The sequence below is a fragment of the Sorex fumeus genome, unplaced genomic scaffold, assembly GCF_029834395.1.
Source record: "Sorex fumeus unplaced genomic scaffold, SorFum_2.1 ptg000024l, whole genome shotgun sequence".
NCBI classification, from domain to species: domain Eukaryota; kingdom Metazoa; phylum Chordata; class Mammalia; order Eulipotyphla; family Soricidae; genus Sorex; species Sorex fumeus.
In genome coordinates this window covers 47,646,907-47,670,764 of record NW_026606081.1, presented here as the reverse complement: position 1 = coordinate 47,670,764, position 23,858 = coordinate 47,646,907, and the positions used below count along the sequence as shown (strand labels likewise).

General features: G+C 36.9%; 1 protein-coding gene across 4 annotated transcripts in view; it reads right to left on the bottom strand.

Annotated features, from left to right (window-relative positions):
- Positions 1-23,858, bottom strand: part of TENM3 (teneurin transmembrane protein 3) — a 1,336,193-nt gene that overhangs the window by 1,003,610 nt on the left and 308,725 nt on the right. For all 4 annotated transcript variants that reach the window (XM_056114252.1, XM_056114254.1, XM_056114255.1 and 1 more), the window contains exon 2: positions 8,856-9,016. The gene's annotated coding sequence lies outside the window, so the exon portion shown is untranslated. The remainder of the gene's footprint in view (positions 1-8,855; positions 9,017-23,858) is intronic.

Genomic DNA, 23,858 nt, shown 5'->3' with positions numbered 1-23,858 from the left:
CCTTGCCGATTCTTGCCTGAAGAATTCCCAACTCTTCTCTCTTTCCCTTTGATCCATCTACCCACTCTGAATTCTCCCTAATCAAAAGCAAAGTGCAGGAGTCGGAGCGATAATACAGTGGTTAGGGCGTTTGCCTTGCATATGGCTAGCTGGGTTCAATCCCCAAGCATCTCATATGGTTCCCCACACACCACCAGGAATTATTCCTGAGTGCAGAACCAGGAGTAACCCCTGAGAATCACTGGGTGTGACCCAAAAAGCAAAAAAAAAATGTGCATATTTCAGTCACCTTTCACTGGGTAGCTAATAGACCATCCTCTAGGAATTAAGTCTCAAATATAGAAACACAATATCAAGTTTCATGGCAGAACTTCCTCTTCTAATAAACAAGGAGATTTTAATTTTATTTATTTATTTTTTTGTTTTGGGAGGTGGATGCTGGCTCTGCTCAGGATCTCTTCTGGTGGTGCTCAAGGGGTCATATGTGATCCCAGGGATAGAACTGAGGTCAGCTGCTTATAAGATAAGTGCCCTAACTGCTCGTCTATCTCACCAAGACTTGAATTTCCTTTCTTGATTCTTATTCTATCACTGTATTAAGAGACTATTGAAAGACTCAGACAAAAATCCCAAGGAATAAGTAATTAGTGGTCCTGTGATAAGACATTAAAGGGACAATTTTGAACTGCTGGGTGTTTTGGGAGCCCCTTTACCATTCTTTGTATTCATTTGAATATCAAGATCTGTTTTGCACGCTTATGGAAAGAGGTCAAATTGGATAATAAAGTGTGTTCATTTAAAGGAAAGGCTGAAACAAAATTAATGGTCTGAGGTTGTAATATAGAACTTTCATCTTGTGATAGTCACAAGATAAGACACAAGCTTGTTAACACTTCAACCATTTCAAAATATACAATATTGGCAATAAAAGCATAAAAATATAATAACTTTAAAAAGAAATAGTCCTTGGAACACTGCTAGTCACAGTAATCTGCAGATAAAAAGCAAGTCAACTTTCTCTTTATTACAGTCACACACTCGCCCTCAGACACTTTCCTTTTGAATGGACAGAAATGAGTTTTCTTTTCCTTTTTTTTTTATAAAGCAGCATTTCAAACAATGTGTTTTCTTGTGATAAGAGATCTGTCTTAATGTCTTTACAAAAGAGAACCTTCAAAATGGTATGTTATGGGGAAAGTGCTAAGATTACAAATCACATTGATTTTTAAAAGGACGCGAATTCTGTAAAACCGCTCCACCCCTTGCCAAGTTCTTTCAGGTAGGAGCATTTTTTTCCCAGGAAGATTTATGTTACAGTTATTTGTTACTTAGCACTGCTTTGTGAAGAAGAAAAAAGCTTTAAAAAAGAGTCCCACTTAAATTTTCTTCGAATTAGCTCCCACTTTTTTTTCTAATCATGGGAGTGGATGGCAGGGGTGGGCTGTGTGTATGGAGAATCAAATCAAATTAATGTGTAGACTTCTTAGAAATGCCCTCTATGAAAATGCTGCTAATAGATTAACCAATTATGAAGGAAACTTTACTCTATGCTTCAGCTATAGTTCCCCCTGAAATGAAAGCCTTTTTTGGCCCTTTGATCTCATAGACACCCTGTAACAGAATGGAAATAATATGTTCAAACTATATTTCTCACTTTGCAAAGTTACCTGAAAAATCTTTTAGAACTATTCTATAAAGTTCAAGATTTAAATTGCCATGTAATAATTTATGCGTTGCATATATGGTGACACCTGGTGCTTGGCCTCTTGTCTAACAATACACTAGACAAGAATTATTACTCCATAATTCACACCCTGTCTTGTCTTATTGCTTAATTAAAGCACAACCTCCCTCTACATGACAAGCAATTGGACTGTTAACATTATAGATGATTATCCACCCTAGCATATTTTATTTTTATAACTGAACTCTCTTTTGGTATACAAGATGCTCATCTCAGGTAGGTCTACCTCTGAAAATGCAAAAAATTTGATTCTTTACTTCCATTCTGACTATTGTGTCATTTGCAAAAAACAAAACCTTCAAGTTTGGGGGGAGTTAATAGTTTTTGTATTGAAATCATAGTGCAATATATATAAAAACAAAAATTATTAATTTGATGGTCTCTTTGTTCTGGTATTAATTAAACACTAAAGATGATGTTTATGTGCATGCATTTATAAAATCAGAGTAAAGAAGCTAAATATGGAGGGCACTAAAACCTTCAAACTTTATTGAAGAACTTGGAAGAGATTAAATAAAACTTAGTTATATCTATATAAAAAAGAATATTATATAGCATTTAGGTACAAATGTCCCTAAAATGCATTTATGAATTTCATAACAATTCTGCTCAACTAAATAAGTTAAAAGTAATTCTTTTTAATCTGACAAACTGATAGTAAAGATTTTAGGCTAAGAGTAGTCCAAATAGTCCAAAGAGGGGATCAAAGAGATAATATAACCACAATGCCCAAAAGGAGAGGGAGAGAGAGAGAGGGAGACAGAGGGAGAGATAGAGATAGATAGATAGATAGATAGATAAGAGAGACAGAGAGAGAGAGAGAGAGAGAGAGAGAGAGAGAGAGAGAGAGAGAGTGCCTGCCATAGAGGCAGAGGGTGGGGGTGATGGGAGAGAATCTGGGGACACTGGTATTGGGAAATTTCACTGGTGGAGAGATGGGTACATAATACTCTATAACTGAAATCCAATCATGGTCATCTTTGTAAGGGTCTGTCTCACGGTGATTCAATAAAAAAGTTAAAATAAAATTGAAAAGCTAAAAAAAGAGATAATACAGGGATTAAGGCAACAGATCCAGGTCTGATTCCTTTTACCATATATGGTCCAGAAACAAGAGGGACATTTAAACACAGAACCAGGAGTATCCCCTTAGCACCAGTAGGTGTGACCCAACAGATTTGCCCTGATCCAATCGTTTAAAATAGAACAAAGATGGGCTGGGTATGTAACTAATTGGTACAGTTACAATGCCTTATACACATGTGACATAGGTTTGATTCCTAGTCTTGGAATAACAAGGTAAAAAAATGTCCTCCAACATTTACCTCGCTGGAGTGATAGCACAGCGGTAGGGCGTTTGCCTTACAAGTGGCCAACATGGCCGACCCGAGTTCGATTCCTCCGCCCCTCTCGGAGAGCCTGGCAAGCTACCGAGAGTATTCGATATGCCAAACACAGTAACAACAAAGTCTCCAATGGAGACGTTACTGGGCCCGCTCGAGCAAATTGACGATCAACGGGAGGGCCTTTACCTTTTACCTTTACCTATAGCCCTAGCACTGGATAGTGAACTGGAAGCTTTATAATTGACTGAACAGGGAGCGTACATACATGTATACATGTATCAACACACTCAACAATCAAATGTGAATACCTTTACTCTTCCCAGTGTATTCCTCTACCCATTCCTTCCTTCCTTCCTTCCTTCCTTCCTTCCTTCCTTCCTTCCTTCCTTCCTTCCTTCCATCCTCCTTCCCCTTGGTAACCACAATAATTTTCACAGAGCTGAAGAATAAGTTCTTGCCATTTCTTGCCAGTTCCTGTTTATTTAAGTTCATGTATGACTGAGATATATGATGACTCTCTTTCACTTTCTAACTTGCTTCCCTTGGGAGAGTCACTATTCCTTGAAGATTTTCTTTCTTAAGGGATTCTCGTTATTCCCTTTACTGGAAAGTCATGGAGATGTGAATAATCATATTTGTCCATTCAATATCCTATATTCATAGTTCTTGTGTTAGCTTCTTATAAACACTGACACAGATATGAGAGCCAGCTTTTCATAACAAATAACTGAAATAACTCTGCTATGTCAATTTGAATTATCCGTTCTATAATACCCACCATCTTCCAAATTAACTCATCCTACAGAGGACTGAACCTGATCCCGCTCTGATATCTACTACCTTATGCCATGATTCCTCTGCCTTCTTACCTTACCTTCTTCAAATTCATGATCCTGCACAATTTTCATCCTGTTTCATACACTGTCAACTCATTTGTTCCACTTGATATTTTTAATATCCATTTCAAAAAACTCAGGTACCATCAAACCCAACTTTCTGCCTTATCTGCATTTACACAGTTAAATGTGCTGAACGAGTGCTTACAACCATTTAGATTAGCGTTCTTTTAAATTTGTTATCATTAACCTCAATGGCACTGTTGTGCTCCCAGATTATAATCCTGGACCACTCTATTCTTCTCCGTTGCTATTTCATACTCTCTTCTCTATCTCCTAATAACCTCTATTATCCCAGTTTCAGCCACAAGCCCCACTTCTATTGCACAAGGAAACAAGATATAACTAGAAGCATGTTCTTCAGCTTCTTCCATCTTGGACTTCCCTTTCTGCTTTTTATGTTTCTATGGTCCAGTTTTCCTCTCTGGCTTCCGCTTCAGTTTTGCATGAGTTCCAATCTCCTCTTACCTATGCAGGAGAATGCAAAACGTTCTCTTTTTCACATCACCAATTTATCCTATCAATTGAATCATGATGAACAAACATGAAATAATTTAAAGGAGAAAACTTTCTTCCTCTTTTGGATATATTTACTATTTTTATTTTTGTGGGGGGGGGCAAAATATTAAAGAAAAAATTCTCTGAACATTTGTCTTCACACGTCACTTCTAATTTCTCTCCCCTCATCTTCTTGAGCTAACAGTGATTATGTTTTCACTCTGTCACACAATGACTTGATATTGCAGTTCCCATTCAGTATAAAGACCCCATTTAACAAATGGTTTCCTCTTGGTTTCCAGGAAACTACCCTTGTCTGTTTTCCAACCTCATCATTGCATAAATCTCCAAATCTGGACTTCTCTAAGTTGGGGTTCCTATGTCAAGTCCTTGATTATCTTTTAATCTATCAATAATATCCCTCTACCTGATTTCATCCAGTCAGCTAACTATGAAGACCAGACCTATACTATGAATTCCTAAAATTCTCAGATCTTATCTGAAAACTCTTGGGTTACACTATTTATGATATTTGCAACAGGACTTCTAAAAGGAATCTCCTTTGAAACAAGTCCGAAACATTGACCTGCCAACTTTTTCTACTTATCCTCACCATCTTGACAAATTATAATTCCATTCCTTTAATTGCTTGGTGAAAAGACTTGGGATTCATCCTTGAAAGTTCTTGATTTCCCTCTCGTCTCATCTCTTATCTACTAGCAAATTCTGTTAGTACTATCTTCAGAACACAGTTGGAATTCAAAGCCACATAACAACTATCATCCTGATCAAAGTCACTATCATCTCTTGCTTCATTTGTACCAAGTTTCCTGAATAATGTTCAGCCTCTGACATTTCTCCTCTCTAATCTAGTGCCACCATATCAATAACACATTTAAAAAACTAGAATACATTCGATCAAATCATTTTCTCCTAAGAATCTTCTAATATTCCAATATAAAAAATCCTTTAAAAGTTTCCCCTCTTAAATACATAAGAAGGGTATAAGTAAGTACTACTTACCTAGTTCTTTCACTCTTCTCTACTCTTTCTTCTTTGTCCACATTCATTCCTGCCTAATCTAATTGTATTAACCACTGGGGGACTTTCTACACCAGGTTTTTCTTTGCTAAAACATGTGCTTATGCCTTTTTTTCCTACTTGGAACTGTTTCCTAGTTACCTGCAGAGTTCTTTGCACACCTGCTTCAAAATTGCCCCAGTGAGATAGTTTTGATTTGTAAAAGCACTTCCAATCAACTCATCCTCTTCTGTTTTTCTCCATAGTACTAAGCATTCTTTCTTTCTCTCTCTCTTTCTCTCTATCCTTCTTCCAACCCCTCTTTTTCTCATTCTGCTTATATTTTACTTCTTCCCTTAAGAACATGAACCTCATGAGGACACAGCTTTTCAAAAATCTTTTTTTTTCTTACTACATAAATCTAAGCATCAAAAATTATGCTTGCTACATAAAACACCCTTGGATGACTATTTGTTGAGTCTATAAAAAAATAGGTAGAAAGGTACAGTATACACATTTTTATGGAATATACTAAATGATTACTAGTAACTATTATAAAAGGAAAGATGTTTTAGTAAATTTTGGTTTTGAGAAAGCTTCAAAATCTCTAAATTTATTATTAATACTAGCCAACAATTTACCCAGGGATCAAAGAACAGTGGAATAATGAATTTTCCAGTCAAATAAATAGCCTATAGAACCATATAAATTCTGAATAAAATTTGGGCCGAGCAAATGACCAACACAAAGATGTACAAGAGAAGAGTAATTAACATCTTTATCACTTTATCATTCATGTGTCAGCAAATACAGATCTGATTGTGGTATAATCTAGCAACTGGACACTAGTCCCTATTTATAACCAGAGCAGAGGAGAGCTGATTTGATTAGCTTGAGTGATCGGCTATTATATTAATGGGTCCATCCGAGGCACAAAGTCCCTGCCTCCTCCTAGAGCTGACTAGGCTCTATTTCATAATGACTTACAGTCTTCTGTCAGACATCAGCACATTGATGAAGCAACACATGTGAGAAACAAACAAACAAAAAGGATACTAATTCAGGTACGGTTTGCCACTTTAATTCCAAAAGTATGGCACTGTTGAAGTATGTTGTTTTCTTTGAACTACATTCAAACTATGTGGAGTCTAGTAGCGATATCTGCCAGTTTATTGACATATGGTTACTTCTGCTATTAAAAATATTTCCACAGATCTGAGACTAATGAAGCACGCAGTGGTACTGCCATTTTATGATTATTAAACACATACATTCTCAGGAGATTGGAACACATTTAGGTCATTTCAAGCACAATTTCCTAGAAAACCACTTCAGCGGCCACACCTAGCATAACACAGAATATACGATGAAGAATGCAGAATGCACACATCATTACAGCAAATCCAAATAGACACGTGGGCTGTGGGAGACACATGCTCCATGCTCATTATTTCCAAACAAGTTTTAAACAGAACTCCATGAAATTCCATTTATGTCAAAGGCTCCAATACATTAAATTTGGATACTGTGAGACATCAAAGAATCAAAAGACCTTCCAGAAAGGAAAATGTCCCATTTTGATTCCATTTCAAGAGAGACCCGATGTTAAAAGCATTTTAGGTGTATTTTATTTTATTATTTTATTTTTAAGAGATTATCAGTGGAGGATTTTCTGATCGTTCTCAATTTTTCTCTACTTTGGGTCTCTCGCCGGTAATAATAAAGCTATTTTGCTAGAAATGTAGCTATCTTAGGATTTTAAATGGGGCTTCACATTTTTGACAATTTGAAACAGTAGGTACAGCAAACAGCTGGAGTGATAAAACTGTGGGAGCACAACGACACTCCTGCATGTTTTAGGAATTCAAAGTCTCGAAGTCTTTGATTCTGCTTACTAGGATGCAATGGTTCCCCCTGAATATTTTCTGCTTCAGGCCCCATTTCCTTCAGTAAGTTTTTGCTCTACTTACTCTATGACTAATATTTTAGATGTGTAGACTTGGTACTTGATGTATCAATTATAAACCCCATTCCATGTTTCCATTGTGGCATTTTCTTCTTTTGCTCTCACAGCTTTTCCACTTCTGCTCATTTTTCTGGATTGCCCTTTTTACTGCTTATTGATAATTAACTTAATAATTTAGGGGGGAGGAAAACACCCAGCAGAGCCTAGAGTTTACTCCTATCTCGGAGCTCAGGGATAACTCCTTAGGTAATGGGGAAAGCATATATTTTTGTTGGAGATTAAGCAGAGTTGGCCGCACGAAGGGTAAGCGCCTTACTCACTCCTCTATCTCTCCAGCCCTGCTGGATTACTTTTTTATTGTCTGTATTCTGGCATCACACCTGGCAGTGTTCAGGGCTTACTCCTGCCTCTGCACTCAGGGATCACTCTTGGTCTCAGGAGACCATAGGGTACCAGGGACCCAACCTGGAGCTTCCACTTGCAATGCTTGTGTCCTACTTAATGTCTCTCCATGCCTGCTGAGTTTTGCAATATTGTTCTCATTGTGGTCTTTATCCTCTTGTGGTTGATTTATAAACATATACGCAGTAAACTGCAAACAGCATTTGTATTCTGTTTGCCTGATTCTTATAGTCTAGTGTTTTAAGTGGACAGTGAAATATCCTCAAATTCCCATATTCACCTTTCAAACCATACCTGAAACACTGGGTTTTTCCTAATAGCTAAGGCATTTTTCAATATTTATAAATAAAACTGTCATATGTAAATGAAAAAGTCTAATGTGATATGATGGTCTTCATTTTTTTTTGAAACAGAGATCCCTTTATCTGAATTTTATCTTCATTTATTAAGTCAACTAAGTGATCTCAAGTGGTTTAGTTGGTTCTGTGAATGTTAGGGTTTCTGAATCCTTATAGATTTCTTTCAGATAGAAATAAAGGTCAAAAAAGACTTAGTATGGTAACTGGTGGAGGCTGGGGATGAGGTGTGTTGACAATTAGTAAATTTCTGAAAGCTAAACTCAAGGACAACGAGTGGATTTGATTTCAAACAATCCCTCCATAGCATATGTGCTGGTTGCTAGGAGACACAATTTAATATCAACAAACGATGCCAAGTGATTTTTGCATACTGTAATTGGCTTGCAAGTTTTGCTCCTTGAAAATTGCAAAGAGAATGTAGTTATTCAAATTTAAATGGTTATGTTAAAAATGCTAATTTTTATAATAAAAAAAAGCCCGCACAACACAAAACCTACATCTTCAAGCTGAAGAAAAGGACAGCCTTCTGTGATAATAAATGTGCGACAGTCTGGAAAGTTTCTCTCTTACCCTGTGGGACAGCAAAGAACATATTGAAATAACTTTTTATGCTGGTCTACTCACCTAGCTTCTCTGATGAGTTGGCTCTGGAAAGTCTATATAGAGGCAGAGCTCAATTAGTGTAATTTATGTATCCTTGGACGTCAATCATTCCTGTCGAGAGGTGGGACTCTCGCTCTCAGTGCATTAATTAAGCGCTCATCTCAGCAGAGCCATCTTTCTACCTAAGGACCCAAAAGAAAGTTTTAATTAGATTTTTAAAAGCAAGTATGTCATAGACGCACAAGCAAGTCGAGCTCTTCTGGAGATATGCGAGGCAACAACTGGAAGGGATATTGCCAAACAATTCAGAGGGCACCAGGTTTCAATCACTGGGAGCGTGAATGGTACCGGGTAGAGAGGGAGGTGGGTGATGTCAATCTCCAACATGGGTTTCGGCCCTTCCAAAGTCACTTCATGGAAAGAACTGAAGTTCTGACGATGTTGTTTCATTGCCAACATAATTATTGGACCCCTGTCTAATTATTGATGCAGGTTGATGCTGATCGGGTGCAATTACGACAAGGGGGTGCAGTCAGGAGTTGTCTCTGATGGCTGGCTTTTTGTTCCAGGATCCCTTCTCACTGAATATTCAATGGGCAATACAATGCAAGTTCAGCAAAAGGGAGTGAGGGAACTTGCACACCACATCAATTTCACTGGTTCAGTGATGGAGTGAGTGTGCCATTGCTGGCTAGCTAAAAACATAGGGACTCGAGAGAGGGAAAAATCTAGCGAGGCTCATGGTGTCAGCTGCTTAAGGGAGGCTGGGTTCGCCTACAATGGCTTGTGTGAGGCCATCAAACATACTCCTTAAGGCTCACTTGGGAAATAATAGATACATTATTGATTAAAATATTTATAAATTAAGAGAGGGGAAACAAATTTTAAAAGCTAGTTCAGATTCTAGAAGGGAAATATATCTCCTAATAGCTATTAACCCCTCCCCCTCCATAATTAAGGGGAAGCAGGCATGCTTGGGAGAAAAGAAACAAATGAGTTTGCCAATGTTAAGGAAAAAGCAAAAGGACAAAACAAAAGGGGGGGAAATAGCAAGCCATAGCAGGCATCACTTCAGGAAGTGAGAGAAAGAAGAAATCTACTGCACAGACAAAGGGAGAGATGCGAAAAATCTGCTTTGGGAAAGATGATAAACAATGGAGAAATTGAAACCCAAACACAACGAGCACAATATAAAATGATGCAAGGGTTACACGTGACAATGTACAGGCAGGGCTGGGACTGTGGACAGATGTTTCAGCGAGAGAGGAGAGCAACAGCCCAGAACACGTGTTCCAGGGTTTCTCATTGCTAGTATATTTCATCCTGTTTTTCTAAGGGAGAGTGTTTAGGAAATCCAGTTCCTGGATACACGATAAATTTACTACCTAACTCGCATACCTGACACGCACTGAATAACAGCAACAAACCTGACAAAAGCAACTATAGATTTTACAGGTATAAGGCTTGTGTGGTACATTTCTAAATGAGAGTGTACAATGAAAACGTTATGATATAGGCAATTTATCAGAGGAAGACTGCTGGAAATTGTGACCCATCATTTATGTTAATGTTCCTAAAGATACTTTATTATCCTTTACCCACTCTTGCTTCTCACATATTTTCCCAGCGATTTTGCCTCATTTATTGTACTGTATAATGTTTATTGCACAAAGCATGTAGCCATAGTCCCTAGATACAGGCTGAAGGTTGTGCTGGTTGCACCAGTCTTATGTGCCTGATAAATTTATGTAATACAGCACCAGCCAGTGAGCACCATTATTACAGGCTGCCATGTATCTTTTTGTTCTCATTTAAGTCACTGTGTATTCCAAAGTTCAGTGACCCCCTTGGACAACATGTACTCAAGGATGCTTACAAGGTGACATTTCATGAACATGCTTCTGTGTTTTATGATTACATGCAATTTATTTAACCCAGACTCTGTTACCCAAGCAATGTTATACCCAACTCTTATTATAGGAAATCACATCTTTTTTCAACTGGTGATCTCTGAGATGGAAGACAGGAATGTCTTAAAAGGCAAAGATATTGAGAAGAAGCACATCCTGCTGTGTGCTTTCTCCTTCAGTCATCAGCTTTATTTTTCCTGAAGAAGTTGCAGGCAGTCTGTGATTTGAAGACTTCCTTCAGTGATTTTGACCATAGGCACTCTGTTAGGCATCCCCTGTCAGTTACTCTGGGACCTGTGTCTTGATTAAGAGCATGACAGCAAGACTAGCTTTTAGAACAGGCAGTAGATTTTTCTACTTTGAGTCTAAGATATAGACTGCTTAATTGACAGCTTTAAATAAACCCAACTTCAACAAAGTGAGCCCTCCCCCAAATGGAGATTTCCTTGTTTTTCCCTTTGAATTTCCCCCAATGTAGAGAAACCTTTTGAGGTCAACCGAAACAGAAGGCCAGCTCTCAGGATGTCTGGAACAATGGATCCATGCTAGGCTTTGTACCTGGCTCTCAAAATGGTGGCCATGTTGCCAGAGTGTTGCAAAGAAAATTACTTGGTGTGTGTTTGGAGAAAGGCAGGAGACAGAAGAGCTGGTACATCTTCTGCCCAACTCTTATTATAGGAAATCACATCATTTTTCAAAGATTCTCTGAGGTCATAGCACTAGGAGATCCTTGCCATAAGCCAACATTCTGATAGGAGTGATTTATTACCAGCAACTTGCTTTTATTCCCTCCCCTTTTAACAATGCAAAGTTGAAGGTTTCTACTTTGGGTTGATTTCTGGCAGGGGTCCTGGTTACCTATCAATTTGATAAACTGGAGGTTAATTGTTTGTTTTAAAGGTAAGCACAGGGAGGCTCAATAGGTTGTAATTAACATTTTCTTCCATTCATTATTTTAAAATAGCAAAGTTGAAGCTGGTATTACTGCATACCAGTGGAAGCTGCTATTATTGGTATCGCTATTCAAAAGGTGTTTGAATGAAAGCATTCATTTGAAGCTGAGTGACTTTAGGAAACAAAGACTGAGAGAATAGTTATCTACATATCAAACAGTTTCTATTTATTTATTTTTTATTATACCAGTTGTACTAGTAAATTCTTTGGAACACTAATACATTCAGAGCCATCAATCAAGCTAGAATGTATTAATTTGGCACATTTTCTATCTTCCTGTTGCTTGGATCCAAAAGTATACTATAATGAAGAAAGAGATAAAATGGCCCATTTCTTATGTTGCCCTATCACTAGTGATTACGTGTGAAAGAGTAGATTTATTGCTTGACCTCCTCTATTCTTTTAAAGGTATTATATTAGAAATAATATCAGTTCATTTTATTTTTGTGGAAAGAATAGACAGTTAAGTAGAACTCTGGGTTCAAATTTGCATGTAGCATTAATAGACTAACCCAGGACTTTCAGACCCAAAAAGCACACCAATATTCAGTTGGTTTTATAATTCACACTGGCATTGTGAAAAGCGTTATCATAGACTTTTGTATTTCTATTAATGAGAGTCCATGCAAAAAATCTACAGGTACTAATTCAATCAAGTTATGTAAATGAAAAACAAACTAGTGTCTAGGAATCTATAGGCTTGGGAGAACAAGTCTGAATTGGTGTTCCAAAAAATCTCCTATTTAGATAAATTTCTCCTAAGCTAGAGAGGAGGGATGTCTGAGTAGGTTATTTGTCTTTTATCTTTGACATTTTATTATTTAGTTTTAATGTTGAAATATTTTATTGTACATGAGCCTAGAGGTTTTCTTGGTTTGATATGTTTATAAGACAGAATAATAAATAAATGATGATTTAGTCCAGTATTGATGTGAGGATTGCAGTAAATTTCATATTTTCAAACCTCATCTCAATTCTGATGGCAGGAAAATGATTAGTTTCTTGGTTACTTTTTTGACATCTGAAATATTAGGGTGAGAATAGTCCACAAGTTTTATGGACTTTAGGTTATGTAAGTGATACCAACTAATGTCTACTTCTATTAATGTTTCAAGTGCCAACTTGCTTATTTGTAACTCTACTAAAAGATACTACAAATTTATTAATAATTGTGGGCAATAATAAATGTATTCTATTAAGATGATATAATAAAATTTTAAAATTAAATATCAATCTCTCGTAATAAAAATGTTGAAATCTTGACAGCCAAGATATTTGAGAACTATTCAATAAAACACACATACTTGTGTATATATACCTATGTATATTCATGTGTTTCTCATATGCCTTGCTCTTTATATTTTTAGGTAGGCTTTATATCTAGAGCATTAGCACATATTACCTGTAACTGTTAACTGCATATTTTTAAATTTCAGTGATTTTTTTAAAGGTTGAAAGTGGAGAATTAATATTCTATAAATATTCAATATTTCTAAATAATCTTAGAAAATGTCATGGCATTTGGAAAACTTTACTTTTATCATGTCATTTAAAATCCTGTAGAAATTATACACAGGGCATTTTTAGAGAGTTTTTGATTATTCTTAAGCTCATTTTTACTCTCTAGCTACAGTTAAACTTTTATTTTCTATTTTCTTGTTCCCTCCCACCCCCTTAATAATAGAAATTTCATTACAATGCTCTGGAAATTCTTGATATTAGAATTTTATGTAACTAGTAATACATAAATACAAAATACAAATTACATTGAAAGTTATACTTCTATAGTCAATGTCACCTAAAGTATACTATACATTATTGTAATCATTAAACATTTTAACATACATGTATATATTTAATGTTGAATAAAATATATTTAACTTTTTCCATTGTTAGAGTAACACTAAGAAAATGTATCTATACAATTGTGATATTTCAGATACGTGACTTGATTGCTTCATTCATACATATTCACTTAGCAGGTTTTTATTATTTCCCTCCAGACAAGAGTATAAAATATTGGGTATAAAATATTGAGCAAAAGGAAAAGAATGCTGCCCACATTAGGCTCTCATTTTAGTAGATATATAGACCTAATGGTTTCCTAGTACCTCAAGATATTTTCCATTCTGTATCCACATTGATGAATTTCATGTGTGATAGAATCCAAATCCTACTGTAAAATTGTTGGCTCTCACATTCCAAACACATTTGAAAACATACTTTGTCTTCAAGTCTGACTTGCCATGGAAAGTGATTAAAAAAGCAATTCTATGCTACTTTCAGGCATTCCTTATAAAGAAAAAATTTCAAAGATACATTTATGGATTAATTATTAAATCTGGGTGAGTTCTTGTGCTGGGAAGCTCTACAATAATAAGATACAATGGCAGTTTCCAAGCCACAAATAAAGAACTTATTTCAAATATTTGAGTCGCCATCTATTAGTATTTAATACATTTTGCATGTTTTTCAAATGTAAGTGCCTGAATTTTATGGTAAGGGGTCTTGAAGAATTATTCAAGTAGAATTAAAACATTTCTGAGAAACAGAGATGGAACTCAAATACTCAACAACACTGTCTATTATGAGGACTCCTAAGTACCTGACACAGGCATATCTGATTGTTCTGATCTGGAATCTAGAGTTTCCTGACCCAATTGTATTCAAAATTCAGTCTTTTTATGCAACTCACAGACTCCTCTGGAGCTGGTAACAGCATCCTGATAATTATCAGAAATCCCCAGAAGAGAAAATGACTATAGGGCCCTGGCACTACAATGTTAACCAAGTGATCTCATGTGTTCAAGTTTTATCAAAAGCACGTGCATGTGTATGAATCATCAATTACCATGAGGCTGAGTAAATCAGTCACCCTTTCCTTGATACAATAAAAATAAGAAAAATAATACCAGAGCGATGAACAATAGCCAGGATTATAAGGATGTGTCTACTCTGCAAATGTTTCAAACTTGCAGCCTAAATTGATTAGAGAGCAGGTTTTAGTAAATAATTCCATCTTTTGGTTGAGTTTTGTTTGGGGATCATAGCTGACAGTGCTCAGGGTTTATGTCTGGCTTTGCACACTCAAATATAATTCCTGGTGGGTACAGGGAACCATATTAAGTGCTGGAGATTGAACATGGGTTGTTTGTGTGGAAGGCAGGCACCCTCTCTGCTGTACTATCACTCCATCCCCAATAATTCCATTTCTAAGATCAGATTTAAGCAATAGAATACAGAAGACTAAATTTCAGTATACAGTATATTAACTATATATTGTATATTGAAATGTAAATATACACTTTTATCTGTGTGAACAGATACATTTGTATCTATGAACACTTATCTATTGATCCATTTTCAGATATCAAAGGAAATGCAAGTTCTATTTTCTTTTCATGATAGCAACTGTAAGTTGAAGAAACTGTTTACAGAAAGATTTTAATTTCTGACGCATGCAGGGAAACACCACTCTTCATATTCATCTGCATTTTCAGTCCATATAAAATCACAACACTTTAGAGTACTCTAAACAGTTAGGCCATTCTAATTTGTGTCCATTCTCCTCCTTCATTTCCTTCTCAATAAATAATGGATAAAGCAACCACGAGTCTTTGCTGACTTCTTAATTCTTCTAATATACAAAAATTATCTCCTAGAAATAAATTAACGTCTACACAATAGTCTGCAAATGGGTTGAAAGTAATTTGGTGGTTCTTAAGATGTTCCAATGTGTTCTGCTTTATTTTTGAGCCAATTAATCTCTCCACTTATCTCCTCTCGATCCCCACACTTTCCCTCTCTGTACCAATTCACCTTATCTCAAACACAATGTCTGTCACAGGGAAACAGAAACGGAAACTCCATTATTACTGCCTCTCTTGATATTATCATCATTTTTTTATGATTAACAATTAAGTGAGAGATCAACAGTACTTTGCCCACATCATACCAATCTCAAATGCACGGTTCTTTCGACTGGAAACACAATTGATAACAGTGTAAATATAAAAACTGCACTGATTATATCCTAGATACTGAATGTTGAGGATCGTCAGAAGGAATAGACTCTTTTAAAGCACAAACAGCTGCTTAGTCCTATAAGAATCTTGAGTATGCCCTTATTTTATGGCTCCTGTTTGGGATATTTTGTGGATGAAGACATCACAGAAGAAACAGTTATAGGGGGAAATAAAAATAACTTAAATAATGGGTTGCTTCTAGTTATGGAGAAGTGCATGAGAAATTGTCCCATATTAGAGTCAAACTCCTTTTTGTTCTGATGTTCTCCTATGCTCATTTCTGAGTTTGGGGATCTTGTATTGCTAAAGTGGGTTGGTATGTTTCATCTCTCCAGAACATTTCATCCATTTTTTCATTTCCTTCTCCTATCACCCACCTCATCAGTTCTCAGATTTGGTTCTGGTGAGTTCCCTTCCCCAGACTGTAATTAAAAACAAATTGGAAGACTAACTTGGGGTGAGGGGGACCTTGGCAACTAATTTTGTGCCTGATAAGTAAAATGTATGCAGAGCATTTTTTCCTTGGATATATATTCTTTTTCCTTTCCCATTTAATTTTAGATTCCTTCTGCCTTGAGGTTTTTTTTTTATGTAAGTTGGAGATTGATATATAAATAAAATACATTCTGGCTATATCCCATTAATCTTCTATGCTACCTTAAGTTATAGAGCTCACTCTGGTGCCCAGGGAGGTAAGACCATTGGAACAATCATTTTCAGTGTAAAGTTTATTCATAATAACATTCATTTGTCTTGTAACTACTTTGTTGATATATAGAACAATGGACTATGGCAGTTTTTCTTTATTTTATTTTATGCCTATATGCCTGGCCCAAAAATAAAAGTTCCTTTTAATCAGTCACCTGTTTTAAATAAGTCCATTTAACAAAAACTATCCTAATTCAACACACTAAAATGAAATCATTCACTATCCTGTGTAGACTAAGCACTCAATAAATACTAAGTTGAATTGAGCTTTATAATTCATTCTCACTTATTAAAAATGTACACATATTAAAAGCAATGTTAATACTAAAATCCAGCAGGATTCCTCAAACTCATTTTTGACTCATCCGTATAGCTCAATTTATATAGAACTTTAAAAGTATTTATCTGGTCTGATTTTTTAAAAAAATAACATCATAAATGATGTTCTTTTATCATCCTTATCACCAAACTCATATAATCTGGGGAAAGAATCCTAAGTTGTGATTCTGACATTGATGACTCATAAAAAGTGACTTAAGTAATCATAATGTATATCAAACTCTTGCTTTTATCTGGGTGGTCTCCAACTCATAATCTAGAATAGGATTTTTATCATCTTTATACTATTTCCAGAAATGCCAATTTTCAACTGTTGTGGAGGAATAAATATGAGTGTCAAAGACCTTATCTGGACAAACCCAGAAACAGCAGCAACCACACTGAAGACTGGAGCTTCATAATTTAACTCAAGGTGCAAAAGTCATATGTCAAAAGTTATATTAATGCCTGTGCAATTTTAACCACAGGTGGGAGCTTTTCAGTCTTTATTGTAATAGTATATATTTTGGATGGTCCTCTTGCAATGCTCATCTATGAAGTATTTGCATCTGATTCATTTAATAAAATTCACATTATTTCTACATATGCTCTAAAAAGAGCTTAAATAAAAGTTAATATATGGAACAGTGAATAAAAATTTTTTATTTATCAAATTTGAAAACAGTTCTTCACAAAAAGACATTCATTAGAAATTTGAGGCAAAAGTTTTAGTCAAACAGTTTTTGTATGTCTTAAGATTTAACAGTAAAATGATGTATTGCTGAGTGTACAAAACACAGTCTAGGTGTCATATAATAATAAAAACAAATGATGGAAAGGTATGGGCTGGAGTGATAGCACAGCAGGTAGGGTGTTTGTCTCGCACGTGGCCGATCCTGGTTTGATACCTCCGCCCCTCTCTGAGAGCCCAGCAAGCTACCGAGAGTATTTCGCCCGGATGGCAAAGTCTGGCAAAGTCTGGCAAGCAACCCATGACATATTGAATATGCCAAACACAGCAACAATAAGTCTCACAATGGAGACATTACTGGACCTGTTCAAGCAAATCGATAAACAACAGGAGGAGAGTGCTACAGACAGTGCAAGTTATTCTTGCCATTCAGTTTAGACATGACTAAGTGAAATAAATATCAATTTGGTATTCAAATAGAATAGTACTGTTCTTATAAATTAAATGTACCTTTTTAACTACAACTTGATCAATTGATCACTTGACATCCCATTACTCATTGATTTGCTTGAGCAGGTGCTAGTAACATCTCCATTCATCCCTGTTGTGTGCTAGCGTAGCCCAATGGCATCTGCTCATTCTAGGAACACTAAGAGCCTCAAATCGATCATTCAGGGTCTTGAAAAAGAAGTCTGACCATCTTGTAGGTGGGCGGCCATGCGATCGTTTGATATCCCATGGAATCCAGTTGGTAACAGCTCTAGTCCAGCAGTCGTCTCCAAATCTCATTTGTCCAACCCATCTTACTTTCGACACCTTGGCAAATGAGACAGCATCCCTGATTCTTGACAGTCGATGGAGGTCGGAATTCCGAATTCTTTCTCTCATTTGAGTGAAACATGACACTTCAAGCATAGCTCTTTTGGTTCCTCTTTGGGAGACCCAAATAGCTTTCTCACCCTGTATTTGCAGGGCCCAGGTCTCTGAGGTGTATGTTAATGCAGAAAGAACAGTGGAATCAAAGAGATGTGCCTGGAGCTGGAATTCTTCGTCCTCTTAGCTATTTCTTCAATGCTCTTGAAGGCGTTCCAAGCCGCTCTCTTCCTCCTGCACAATTCAGGTGCCAGGTCATTCATTATGTTGACTTCTCAACCTAGGTAAACAAATATAACTGTTGCATTTGGAGATGTTTGTTCCATTGAGAGCGAATAGAGTGTCAGGGATGAGACTGCTTCTCATAAACATTGGCTTTGTGAGATTCAGCTGTAATCTTCCCTTATCACACTCACGGTCGAAGTTGACCAGCATTAGTGCCACTTGGCTAATGTTTGGTGTTATTGGAACGATGTCATCAGCAAAGCAGAGGAGGTGTAGTTACTGACTGTCTATCTTCACTCCCATTCCTTACCATTCCAGTCATCACATGACGTTTTTGAGGGTGGCACTGAAGAGTTTTGGTGAAATGGTTTCACCCTGCCAAACCCCTCTCTTATCATGGATGATCACTTCTTTGTAGAATGGTGAGATCCTGTTAGTGAATCCGTAATACAGCTTATGGAGGAAACTGATGTTTTGAGTTTGAATGCCCTGTTTGGCTATGGCTTCAATGACCACTGCCATCTCAACAGAACCAAAGGCCTTCTTTAAATCAATGAATGTTAGACAGAGCAACTTCTTGAACTCCCGAGAAACCTCACTGAGCTTGGTTATTGTGTGGATATCGTTGATCGTGCTGAATCCTTTGCGAAATCTGGCTTTCTTGCATGATTGTCCTTCACCTAGTGTTCTGCCAATCCTATTCAGGATGACTCAATTGAAGCTTGTAGACCACAGACAACAGGCAGATTGGGCAATAGTTGCCAATGTCATGGATGTCTCCCTTCTTGTACAGTAGTACAGTCCTGCTGGTTTGCATTGGGACGGAACCTTGCGTTCAGACAGGTAGCATGTGAAGAGCCGAACCAGTGTATTGATGAGTACTGACAGCAGGTTCTTCAGGTGTTCCAGTCCGACTTTGTCTGGGCCAGGTGCTATTTGCTTCTTTACCAACAAAATGGTGTGTCAATTTCAGAAGGGAGAATGCTAGGAATGACATATCCATGCTGCGGAATTTGATATGTATGTGGGCAGGTGGACATGGCTATTGAAGAGATTCGAGTAGAAGTCATGTATAATCTCCATTGCCCTTCTGGAAGATGTGATAGATCCATCAGGACATTGGAGGGCAGTTATCTTGGTCTTTTAGTTGGTGAAGGACAGGCGGGCATTGCAAATGCTTCTGTTGCATCTGCCAGCACTGCTGCTCTTCTCTCTTTGAGGTCTTACTTCCACTTCTCTGCACTGCTTTGCGAGCTCGGAAGTTCACTTGCACTTGCCTGTGGCTTGCGCCAAGCCACGTTGGTGAATAAACTCAAGAGTTTTTGAAGATAGTCGTTATTTTGTAGATATCTCTCTCTTGGCATTCCTCGCACAATCACAGAGGTGCTGAACTAGTCGATCATATTCCTCGTCAATATTGTCAATGACGGCATCTTCCCATGTTGCTGCAATAGTGCCAAAGAGCTCCCAGTTGGTGGTCATTCTGGGAGTTCTCTTCTTAAACTTTGCAGCTTTTCTCCCCACTCTTTGAATTAGAATTTTGCGCGAAGGAGATGGTGGTCCGATCCCGTTTGGAATTTTGGACAACAGCAACATCGGTCAGGCAAAAACGTCGATTAAATATGATGTGGTCAATTTTGTTGTGGAACCGTCCACCGGGAGACTCCCATGTCCAACATTTAGATTCGACCTTCTGGAACTGTGAGTTACCATGGATGGTCTTGGTTGACATGATGAATTCAGACAGTCTCTTACCCTGTTCGTTCTTTTCTAGGCTATGGGTCCCAATGTGGAGGTGGAGTTCTTCGGCTGGTCTTCTTGGTCCTATCTTGGCATTAAAATCACTGACAATGATCTTGTAGGAGGTGTGATCTTCTTTATAGAACTTCTCCAGCTCCATGTAGAACTTCTCAATTTCTCCTTCATCATCACAAATACAGTAGGTCTCATTCCCCTTATGGAAGCAGTAAGAAGCATGAGGAAGGAGAGGCTGATAAAATCTCAAGGCCGAACGAGGCTGCCCAAATGAAATCACAAATCACAAATCATCCTGTTATTCGTCGATTGCCTCGAGCAGGCCCCAGTAACGTCTCCTTCTTCCTAGCCCTGAGATTATATTCAAGGCTCTTTAGGAGAATGAGACCCATCATGAAGAAATGAAGAAAGACAAAAATGACTGTCTGTACTTTCAATGCATGTACACTGGCATTGGATGCATCCACTGAACACCTACCTGATGGTACATGTGCGAAAGGTCAAGTACAACATCATTGGTCTGACCGAGACAAGAAGGCATCAATCACATCACACCACTTTTGACACTGGAGAACAACTGTTCTCGGAATATGCAATGAAAGTGGCATCGGTGGTGTTGGTGTCCTTGTCAACACGAACTTGGCCATGAGCATTGATTCATTCGAATGCCTAACAACCCGAATAGGATAACTACACTTGAATAGACGTGGCTCACTGCCTGCAGTTTCTATCTTTGTTGTCTACGCACCAACATCCAACTACAACTAAAAATTTTATAAGACAAGAATGGGACTACTAAAATTTTCAGTTATGGGGACTGGAGCGATAGTTCAGAGGGTAGGGCATTCTTCTTGCATTTGGCCAACCCGGATTCAATTGCCAGCATTGGTATGATCCCCAGAGCACCACCAGGAGTAATTTCTGGGAGAAGTCAGGAGTAACCCCTAAGTATCACCAGGTGTGACCTCAAGTAGCCCAAAAATTGCTTTAGTTACATTATATAACTAATCGTATAAAAATCAGATTGAACTTATTTTAGTGGAAAAATCTATAAACAATATAAAAAAATTCTGTCTGATATTAATTCAGTAGCTATTTTTTTGTTAAGCTTTATAGGATTATATCATGTGTCACTTACTAAATTAAGCAATAAGCAGATACTTGATTGATTCTAAAGCTAACATTAAAACTAGTTGGGTATCAAATACCTGAGCTTTGGATTAATGCAAATTTGCACACTCAATTTTCATTATCACATGAAAACATATATATATAAATATATATATATATATATAAATATATATATATATATATATAACTTTTAAACTTATGCTAATACTTTGGGAACCAAACAGAAAAGTCTCAACTAGGGTTAGTAACACAATTATAGGTGATTTTATGTCCTTAGTTCTCAAATGTGCTTTGTGGAACTTGATCAATTAGGTTTGATTAAATTGAGTTAAATATTTTGTCTCTCTAATATCCTAAATGTTATTTTCCAATGAGGCTAAAGAAATGCATGCTTTTAAATAGATTAGGTGAATTAACTCATAAAATCATCGAATTATTCTTTCCTTTTTTCTTTAACTGGGAAGACTAGAAGACCATGAATTTAACATTTAGTAGAGATCTTTTGTTATCATGTAAATTATCTAATCATAAATTTCACACTTTACACAGTGAAAAAAATTAGTGTTGTTCCACTCAATCCACTCAATTTACTATTTACCATATTTAGCATATTTTAAATGGTTAAATTGTAAGTTTTTAATTCATAAACATATTTGGTTAAATGATAGGGCTGGAGTGATGGCACAGCGGGTAGGCATTTGCTTTGCATGTTTCAGCCTACCTGGGTTTGATTTCCAGTAACCCATATGGTCCCCCAAGCACCTCCAGGAGTAATTCCTAAGTGCATGAGCCAGGAATAACCCCTGTGGATCACCAGGTGTGACCCAAAAAGCAAGTAAGTAAATAAATAAATAAATAAATTATCATTTATAGCACATCGGGTAGGGCATTTGCCTTGAACTCAACTGACCCGGGTTCGATTCCTCCATCCCTCTCAGAGAGCCCGGCAAGGTACTGGGAGTATCCCGCCCACATATCAGAGCCTGGTAAGCTCCCCATGGCTATTCAGTATGCCAAAAACAGTAACAAGTCTCACAATGGAGATGTTACTGGTGCCCGCTCAAGCAAATCAATGAACAAGGGGAGGACAGTGCTACAGTAGACAGTGCTACATTTGACAAAACATATTTCTATTGTTAGAATATGTATTTTGAATAATATTATTTTTGAATAATAAATGTTGTACTTTTTTCTTCTTTTTTTATAAAATACTCATTTATTTGCCATTTCCTGTTAGCATTTGCATACTATTTAATATCTTTTTTTTTTGAAGCATATACATAACCAACTGTAAGACTTTACTTGAAACTGCATTCAAGATGATGTTTTCCCTGGAGATAATATATTTGAAGTTCAGTGGTACTATCATTAAGATCAAATTAATTGAAAAATGAAATATAAGAGGTAGTTTTGAACTAAATTCTAGCCTTTAATAATCACAAGTGGTGCTGGAGATCAAACTTGAATGGAAAAAAACAGCATTTTATCAGCTATCTTATCTCTGGACCCTCCAATTCCTAGGGACCAAAGACAGAAAGGCCAGTAAAATGCTGGCCTTTGTCCATGCAAGTTTGATCTCCAGCACCACATGTAGTCTCCTGAGTCCTTCCAGAAGTGATACCTGAGTTTAGAGTCAGGAGTAAGCACTGAGATCTGTTCCCTAAAATGTATTTCTGAGGGCTAGAGCGATAGTAAAATGATAAAGCACTTGGGCACTTGCTTGCATGCAATTGACCCAGGTTCAATTCCTGGCACATCATATAATCTTCGAATTGCTGCCAGAAGTGACATCTGATTACAGAACTAGGATTAATTCCTGAGAATCTCTAGCTGTAAATCCCCAAAAATAATAATAACAAAAATGTTTCTGCAAATCTTGGAACATAAGGGGAAAAAATAAGGCTAACAATGTATCCTTATTTTACAATTTCAAATGGATTTAAGAGTTTATAAAGATCCAAATAAAGAACTAAGATTTTAGGAAAAGATGAAACTTTGCATGAATACATTTAATTCTTTTTCTTCCTAATCTTCTTAAGGCATCAGAAAAAAATTATAAAACTGTGCTACAAGAAGAATGAAAGAAGAGAAAGCAACAAAATAATTTGTTTAAAAAACAATGGTTGGTATAGTATGAATGTTAACATGAGTAAATCCATTTTAAAATGAAGTTGGGGGGTGCCAGAGTGATTTTTTTTAAAAAATTATTTTATTGACTCACCGTGAGATACAGTTATAAGCTTTCATGTTTGAGTTACAATAGAGAAGGGATCACTAAGAAACTGATGGTCAGAGTGATATTACAGTAGGTCGGGTACTTATCTTGCATACTGTGGACCTGGGTTCAATCCTGGCACTCTATATGGTCCCCTGAGCACCGCCAAGAGTAATACCTAAGGGCAGAGCCAGGAGTAAGTCCTGAGCAGAGCTGGGT